Genomic DNA, 9,465 nt, shown 5'->3' on the forward strand with positions numbered 1-9,465 from the left:
AACAATAGCCAAGTTATGGAAAGAGCCTAAATGTCCATCAACTGATGAATGGATAAAGAAATTGTGGTTTATATACACAATGGAATACTACGTGGCAATGAGAAAAAATGAAATATGGCCTTTTGTAGCAACGTGGATGGAACTGGAGAGTGTGATGCTAAGTGAAATAAGCCATACAGAGAAAGACAGATACCATATGGTTTCACTCTTATGTGGATCCTGAGAAACTTAACAGGAACCCATGGGGGAGGGGAAGGAAAAAAAAAAAGAGGTTAGAGTGGGAGAGAGCCAAAGCATAAGAGACTGTTAAAAACTGAGAACAAACTGAGGGTTGATGGGGGGTGGGAGGGAGGAGAGGGTGGGTGATGGGTATTGAGGAGGGCACCTTTTGGGATGAGCACTGGGTGTTGTATGGAAACCAATTTGACAATAAATTTCATATATTAAAAAAAATAAAATAAAATAAAAAAATTAAACACACAAAGCAAAGCAAATAACTTTATTCCATCAGTTGACATCAGTTCTCATGCAAGCATTCGTAGTCTAAGTGTGAGGCAAAATTATGGCTTCCTCGTCCCTATTAAGCCTCTACGATGTTTTATTTTTACAATAAAATATATGGGCACCTACATATACTTCCTAAATTACTCATTTTCTTTAGCTGACTGTCCTACAGTTCAGCAACTGGAATGAATAAAATAAATTTGAAAGTAGATTGCTTTTTTCAACAAGGAGAAATCACATAACATTTAATAGATGCTTTTAGAAATTTATTAAGATTCCTATATTCTTCAAAGATCACCTCTGCAGATAATTTTACGAAGAAGCACAAAGCTCTCAGGACATGCCCATATCTGTTTAAGTATAACCTTGAAATTCTCAGCAGCTCTCACATAGTCATCGATGGCTGAAACTATCAAACGGTATCTATCCCTTAGGTACCTTTGTTTGCCAATAACATGATGTATGAGAATCAATGGAATCATGTTACAAATGTGAAGTATATCCAGAAATTCCTTGCAGATATGGAAACATTTCAGGCTTAAAATTAAATTTTTCTACAACCAGTTGAGTATAGGCTATTCTTTATGGTCTAATGAGGCTGAGCAAATTGAAGCAGGGATGGAAACATAATCTCATGTACACTATCCATTGTCATCCTCTTGCTAATGGGTAGGATCCAGTCATTCAGCCATTGCTAGCCTTAACAGTATCCTACTGTTTCATCCTTTGTTAAAACACTATGTACAAATAAATTATTTCAAAATAACTGAACACCACTGTATTCTATAAGCCACCACTGGCTTCCGGAGCAGACAACCTATCCTGTCCTAAATCAAGTGCCCCTAGGTGTATTTTTATCCCACATTCTAGTCCAAGCACTTGTTCCCACTTAGGCAGCCTTCCATGCGGCCCCTGGTGTCCCAGGCTCTTTTGTATCGTGGCTCTCCTCTCCTCCATCACCAAACTCCTCTGTACAGTTACAGGGTGGGAAAAGAAAATGTGAGTCACTTTAAGTGAGGCTTCTTTTTTTGTTTTGTTTTGTTTTTTAATGTTTTTATTTTATTTTTGAGAAACAGTGCAAGCAGGGGAGGGGTAGAGAGAGAGGGAGACAGAAGCTCCAGAGCAGGCTCTGTGCTGACAGCAGCAACCCCGATGCAGGACTCAAACTCACGAACTCTCGAACTCAAGAACCGTCAAACTCACGAACCATGAGATCATAACCTAAACTGAAGTCCGACACTCAACTGACTGAGCCACCCAGGCACCCCACTTTAGGGAGGTTTCTAAGGTCCAGGCTTCTAATCTGCACACATCACAAGGAACACATTCCACAGGTCAGAACTCGATCCTATGACAACTGCAAACTGCAAGAAGGACTTGAAAAGGTTGCATAGTGATGAGACTGGACGACAAAGGAAACAGAGTTTGGTAAGCAAATAATAACATTCTCAGCCACAGCTTTCCAAACAACAGGTTTATTAAACACTTTTGACACACTTATCATATATGCATTCTTATTTCTCTCCATATATGATCCAAATTAAAATGTCTCTTCAGATTTCTCATTTTGGCCACCAAACTTTCTCATTCACTTATCAATCATATTAGCCTAGGTGTGCTGTTTCTGTATTTCATTATTGTTTTCGTGTGTCTTAGTCTGTTGATCTTTGCTCCTGTTTTCACGTGTCCTACAATGTCTTCTCTTTTACGACCATCCCTGTTGGTAGTACTGCCCACAACTATATTAGTCAAATAATAGTATCTCTTCTCACACTTGAAATTTAGAAAGAGATTTGTTGGCTCTCAGAACCCAAAAAGGATTAGATGCCAAAACTTTGGGAAGGGCAGAGATACAGCTGGGCCTCAGGAAGAAATGGAGTCCATGGCTCCAAATCCCCCAGAACTGTCTCTAATTCTCATCTTTGCTTCTTGCTACAGAACAGCTGCCCAAATAGGTCGGGAAGCATTGTTTTTACATCTTAGAAATCCATCACAGGAGAGTAACCCTTTCTCAGTTTCAATTAAAAAATTCCACTTGGTTTAGTCATACACCCAACTCAAGATGAATCAAGGGTTTCTTGGGGAAGGTCACATGGGATAACGACTGCTTCCTTGGGAGTGAAATATTTGTAGAAATATGAGGAACAGTTCCCAGAAGAGGTGGGGCAGGAGCAGAAAGGTGAATTTGGGGAGGTGAGGAGTGAACTCCTGGTGCCAGGAAGCAAAATAATACATTTGCTTCTGCAGGCACTCCGATTTTTTCTCTGCATTTTTCAGTCTAGTTATGACCGTAAAAATTTGCAAACCTCGCCACAAATCTTTTGTTTGTTTTTAGACTAAAGAGGTGACTTTATTTTTCCCTTTACTTTTTCCTTCTTTTCTATAATTTATTTCTAATTTTCTTTTTATTTTCAATCCTAAATTATCATTTTAATCTCTCTGAACCTCCGTGCAGCATACAGTACTGTGCTGTCCTTAAATACTGTCTACTTTGTTAGCACAATCATCTGAGGCCTGCATTCACTCACTTATTAACCACATATTTCCTAAAAATACAGTTTGGGACATGAAATCCTCAAAGATAAGCCTTCAGACTTTTTTTTATTTTTGATGTGAGCCAAATGAAAAATATTTTAGGCATCATAATTTAGTAAGACTCAAGCATGTGCACACATACATGTTTATGCAATGAAAAGTTTTGTGAAAAGGGTTTACCTTTGTGTCATGTGTTCTATTTGTTTTAACATATTTCATTTGTAAAGTGCTGGTCACGAATAACTGATTTCACAACCGTTAGCTCTAAGGTAACTCACTCTGGCCATCTGACCTCTTAGAATATACACTGTATAGGGTACACTGGCCAATGCCATCTGTCCTGCTGGCTACCTGCTAAACATGCATAGCTGAAACCACTCCTCTTGGATGTTTATAAAGTGACTACAGCATCACCAACTCTCGGACAAAGTAGGGTATTCCATCTTTAAGAATTAGAATGTCAGATTTCTGGATTATATCCTACCTACCAGGGGCTAATAATGATAGCCAAAGTATTAATAGTTCTGCAATGAAAAATTCTCTAAGCCTGCATTTCCTTGTTTGTAAAATAGGAGTAAAAACTATACAGAAGTTAACCATCTAAAAATCCTAAATACTAGATCTTAAACAGCATGGAAGAAAGAAAACAGCAGGGAAAGAACAAAGTACCATAAAGTAGCATGTAGGCACTACCCTCTTCTACTCTGAAAAAGGATTACGCTTTCCTGTATGGTTTTCAGATAAACCTGTAGTGTAAGTGATCTTCGTAAAGACTTGATGAAATAAATAATTTTTCACTAGGGAAAAGAGACAGAAGGTAATGGACATTCAGGCTGAATGGATATCAAAACAAGTAACATCATTGTAACATGCTATTTCCTATATACACAAATCATTGAAGACGACTTCAGATTGGAAAATAATAGTACAACAACAACAATTACAATCATATGCTGCACACTGACAGAATGCCAGGCACTATACCTGCTTTATTCTAATTCTCATGACCTTATGATATGAATATAGATATTTTTATCTATGCATCATGGTTGAGTTTGATCTTGTCATTCTGCCTAAAGTTTCACTGCTCTAAGTTTTAAAATCAGAATTTAAACGCAGGTCTGTCTCATTCCTTAGTTGGAGCTTTTAGACACAGGCTGTGCTACTCTCTGCTCTTTGCCTTCCCAACTCCCAACTGCTAAGGGACAACCGGTCACCAGGTTATGGTTACTACCATAATCTGATGCATGTGCTCCAACTGTTACATCGAAATTTTATTTTTTTCTGTTCATCATAAACTTCATATATTGAAAAAAAAAAGATATTTTAGCAAAAACAGTTCTTATCACCATGACTCTTCTGTTGTTGCTGTTGCTGTTGTTGCTGTCCTTCTCCTCCTCCTCCTCCTCCTCCTCCTCCTCCTCCTCCTCCTCCTTCTAGAGCTCCCCTATCCAAAATGGCAGGGACATGTGGCTATTTAAATTTAAATTAATTTTAAAATTCAGCTTTTCATTTGCAGTGGCTACATTTTAAGTGCTCAGTAGCTACCTATGGCTTGCGGCTACCATATTGCAGATATACATAACATTGCCATCGTTGTAGACAATTTTATTGGGTAGCATTGTTCTGGACTTTAACTAAACCTCAAAAATCAGATATAGTTTCTACAACAGTGACCTAAAGAGCAATTTGAGTCATAGATACTGTGATTATTGTCTGTATTCTTTGAACGTATAAAATGTGGTTTGATGCTACTTTATTCCCACTCTGCTTCTTTCGTTGCCAGTTTTGCAAATTAATGTCCTGAATCCTCAGAAAAACTCAGGCTCATCAACCCATATTTACGTGTCCAGAATTTATTCCATTAATGAAAGCACCTTACTCATAAAAAACAACAACTACGCTGTAAAATTAAATATTTAATTCTTATTGGCCCATATATGGTTCAGTGCCAACAAGTCCCCAGAAATTAGTTAATGCAAATGTTCTTGGCTGTCTCTACACAACTGTGGTGTGCTTGATTGTTCACCCATCCATGCATTCTTTCCTCGAACTTGCACTGACTACTTGTGACAGATAATATCATAGGCTCATGGAATATATAAAAATATAGTCAGATCATCCTGGGTCTTGTAGGTGCTATAACAAAGTGTCCTCCATGGGGGTAGGATTTTCATTGTTTTTGTCACCCTTCTATCCCTAGCACCATTTTGCACACAATACCATACCTCTAAGACATGTGTTTGAATGAGTGAATTTTTTTTTCATTTGAATTCATTTTTTCATGTCTTAGCCATGATACAATATATATAGAAAAATACGGTGAAAGTAGCTGGCCAAAATTCTAATCCCATTCTGTTTGCCCACTCCCCATAGACAAGGTTTTAATGTAATTTAATTTAAAGCAAAATTTTCTTCCATAAAAACCTCAAATAAATCTCAAATGTATTACTTAGATACTGCTTTTCCTAATAGGTTTAAAATGTAAGCTAAATTATAAATTGAAACAGCAGGTCTAAAATTAGATATGAATTCCTTTGTGGTGCTGGTCATCACACTTCACATACCTGATTCCATAGAAGCATTATTGGAATTATGCCGAGGTGAACCCCAGATGTTCAAGGAACGTTCACTTTTCTAGGCAAAATTAAAATAGAAACCCCTCATTCTGGCAGCTGAAATGCTAACAGTTGGCATGAAGCCTCTTAGAGACTAATGAGAAAGACGAGAGTGATAATACTACTTTGAGAGTCTATTTCATTATTCATCCTCTGGTCTCTGTGGAGGCTTTACAAACATTAACTAATGCTCAAAAACATCCCTGGGAAGTAGTTTATCATTGATGTCTTTGTCTTGTAACATGGAAACCAAGGTAAAGGGAAAAATGAAATTATATGGTCAAGTTCTTCTAAAACTGCATCAACTGCAAAATGTAGAAACTATATTTTTATGAATTGCAAACTCTTGACACATCCTTATTATAGTAGTAAGTATACTCAGAATACAATAGTAGCCAAACTATTTTTAGGCAAAAACAAAACACTACGTTATTTTAAAGACCCTTTCTGATCTGATGCATCCAGATTTTCTGAAAGGGAGAAAATATATGTATATATTTTAATTACGCTTCCTTTGATTAAAGTCCAGCAATATGAATTAGAAACCCCATCTTCTGTGTAAAACGATAGTGAATTGTTGGCATTGTAAACAGAGCTCCCAAATTAACTGTAAGACCCTGGTTTGCTCTCTAATTCACTGAGCCACATTTCACATGTTATCAAATACTATTAAAGCATAATTTTGATGGTATAATATCCTAAAACATTACTGTGCTATAGTTTAGATGGTATTTACCTTCTTTGGAAATGTAAGTTTCATTCTATTTACTAATTTACATACTCCTGAAATGAACATCCTTGTATATAAATCTGTGTCCTAATCTCTGATTATTTGTTATGTAGTAGTTTCCCAGAATAAAATTTAAGGGGCATGATCAAAGGGTAGGAAAATTTTGAACACTCTTGCTACATTGCTAACCTTCTCTTCTAAAAGGTAGTATTAATTTACCCTCCTACTCATAGCATGGTAGGGTCTACTCTCAGGCAATTTCCCCAAGCCAGAGCATAAATACTTTTGAAATAAATATATTACAATTTCAAAGATAAACAATTATATATTAATGTATATTGAGTTTAAATATTTTTACTTAGGTTTAATGCCTCCTTTTAACTCAACTTTAGAAAACCACTCTATTGGGCCTAAATCAAACAAAATAATTATATACATTTGGCAAAAGAAAGGGACGATTCTTGACCCACTGTGTTAACTGATGATATACAGATAATTATAATGAATTTATAGTATTTTTAAATTTTGATCTGCAAAATACGTATGTTATCCACTGACATCTCCAATATGTCTTCAAACATAAAGATGCCATTCCTAGACCTCTTTGAGGATGTATCACGGTAACAGAAGGAACACTCATTGAGAGTCTAATGTACAATTAGACTTAAGAGTCTAATAGTAGGTTTGTGATTCAATATGCTGTCAGATTTTAATCAGATAATTCAAACTCTCTGTACTTCCAAATATTTAGTTGGAAAAATGAATATTATAATATGTATCTCAGAAGTGTGTTGTCATGAATAAATGGACATGTGAAGAGGTGCCCAACATGTATGGTACATAGTAGCTGCACAAGGGATATTAGACTTTGTCTCTTGACCCAGTTTTACTTAACTTCAATAAGACTTTGAGCTCTTTTCCTAGTGAAGGCAATGAACTTTTCATGGTCTCATCCAGTGTCTCTATTCAGTTCATCTGTTTAACACAAAAACATGTTTCTAATACAAACTTCCAAAGTCTAGAGTGCTATCTAGATCCATGAACCTATTTCAGTTACTTCCCTGATATAAGAATTACACTTCTACCTTACCCTCAAAAACACCATACAACACCCAACAAAACTATGCAATTATAATCATTCCAGTGGATTTAAATTATGATTCTTCTTTTAGTCATTTTCTAACCTAGACTCCTACCTTCATCTCTCTAGAACCACAGCGCCCTTTTGAGTAAGGGATTCAGTAAAAATATACAAATCTGCTTTACTATATATATATATATATATATATATATATATATATATATATTTTATATATATATGTACTATATATATATTTACATATATATACTATATATACATATATACTATATATTATACATATATACACTATGTATATTTTATATATATTTATATTTATATTTTATTATATATATTTTTAATCGACCATGTGACACACATTTAACACTATACAAAAAAAAATCTATCTTTAATTTCTTTCCTTTTATAGATGCTCTGTGGCTTTTTACATCTTGAGATAGAGCTATATATTTTAATAATCTGAAACTACCTGTAAACAAACGGTATACTACAGGACTGTAAGTTATACCATAAAATCTCTCCTTTCAGACTAATAGAATTTGTAGCTTGGCACATGGCACTCAGAAAAAGTGCTTCCTTTGTAGCTATTGCAAGGGAGGAAAGAGTTCATATTGACTCTCTGAGGGTCCCTGGCTGAGTATGAAAATTAAGCTCGCAAAGACAGATTAACAGGAGAAAAAAACACACTATTAAATTTTCATATATGCATGGGAACCTTCACAAGAAAATGTAGACCTGAAGAAGTGACCAGAACAGGAAGCTTTTATACCTTTTATACAAACAAACAAACAAATAAAAACAGTACATTTGTGAAGGACTGTCAAGAGAAAGGGGTTTGGCCTAGAGGTAGTAAATGGTGAAGAAGTAACCAGGAAGAGAAGAGTTAGTTTAACAAGGTTTGTTTGTGTAGATTTCCTAACCCTAAATTTCCTGTCTCTAGTGATAAGGATGCCTTCCCTCCTCCTGATACAGGGAGGAAATATGCCGCATGGAATTTTAGGACTTGTTTCAGGGAAGAGTTGGTGGGGGCGAGGGGGTAGTCAGAATGACCTTCTTTCTTTTACCTTTTAAAAAAAATTCCTCTAGCTTAACACATTTAACACCCCAACATGCCATATTTCAGGGTAGTGTGTCCTGAACTCCATTACTAGGTACAGTCATGTGACTGAGTAGTCCTGTTCAATAGGGTATATGCAGAGTCAAGAGGGAAGCTTCTGTAAGATTGTTTAAAGATTGCGCTTGCGTTGCTCCTTTCTGTCTGCTATCCATTTTCTTTTTCTTTTTGTATCTGTAAAGGGAAGATGATTGTTGGAGCTGAGTAAATCACCTTAAACTATGTTGTGGTAGCCACATATTGAGCATGGGCAAACCAGGAGACAGAAGAACTGCATCTGACACCATGACAGTCCATACCAGCCCTAGACCAATGAACTGTCGGTAATTATCCCAGAGAAATGTGCTTTATTTAAGATACTGGAGTTTGGAGTTATCTGAAACTCACAACTGATTCTAATACTAACAGCAAATATACTTGTTAAACATATTTTAAATTCATTCTATATGTATCAGTTTGTTACCATAAGACACAGTATTTAAACTGGATCTCATAACCATTTGTTAATGGTTAGAAGCCCCAAGGCTTGTCTCAGCAACCAAAAAACATTAGCTCTAAATACTGGGCACACAATACCTTCTTAATCGCATAATAACATTCTGCTCACCAAAAATTCCCTCAAAATCTCATTAACAGTTATTCCTCACACATTTTTCCAATATATATGGAATTCTTTGTGTTTATAACCCAATGGGAGATATTGAGTGGAGGAATTTGGCTCAGTATTTATGGCCCATCTTATAGTCTTCAGAGAGCTTTGCAATCATTATTTAATTAACACACACAATAACCATATAAAGTAAGTTAGTATTATTATCCCACAAATGAATAAAATGAGAGGTCCAGTGCCTTGCCTGAAGCCACA

General features: G+C 35.9%; 2 long non-coding RNA genes across 2 annotated transcripts in view; one reads left to right on the forward strand and one right to left on the reverse strand.

Moving 5' to 3' along the window:
- LOC123379666 overlaps window positions 1-9,465 on the reverse strand; it is a 393,177-nt gene that overhangs the window by 332,979 nt on the left and 50,733 nt on the right. The window lies entirely within an intron of this gene.
- The window catches only part of LOC123379667, an 11,997-nt gene continuing 4,409 nt past the window's right edge, over window positions 1,878-9,465 (forward strand). Inside the window, exons 1-2 of the long non-coding RNA XR_006584425.1 lie at window positions 1,878-1,932; window positions 8,783-8,923. This is a non-coding gene — a long non-coding RNA (uncharacterized LOC123379667). The remainder of the gene's footprint in view (window positions 1,933-8,782; window positions 8,924-9,465) is intronic.

Source organism: Felis catus, chromosome C1 (genome assembly GCF_018350175.1).
Source record: "Felis catus isolate Fca126 chromosome C1, F.catus_Fca126_mat1.0, whole genome shotgun sequence".
NCBI lineage: Eukaryota > Metazoa > Chordata > Mammalia > Carnivora > Felidae > Felis > Felis catus.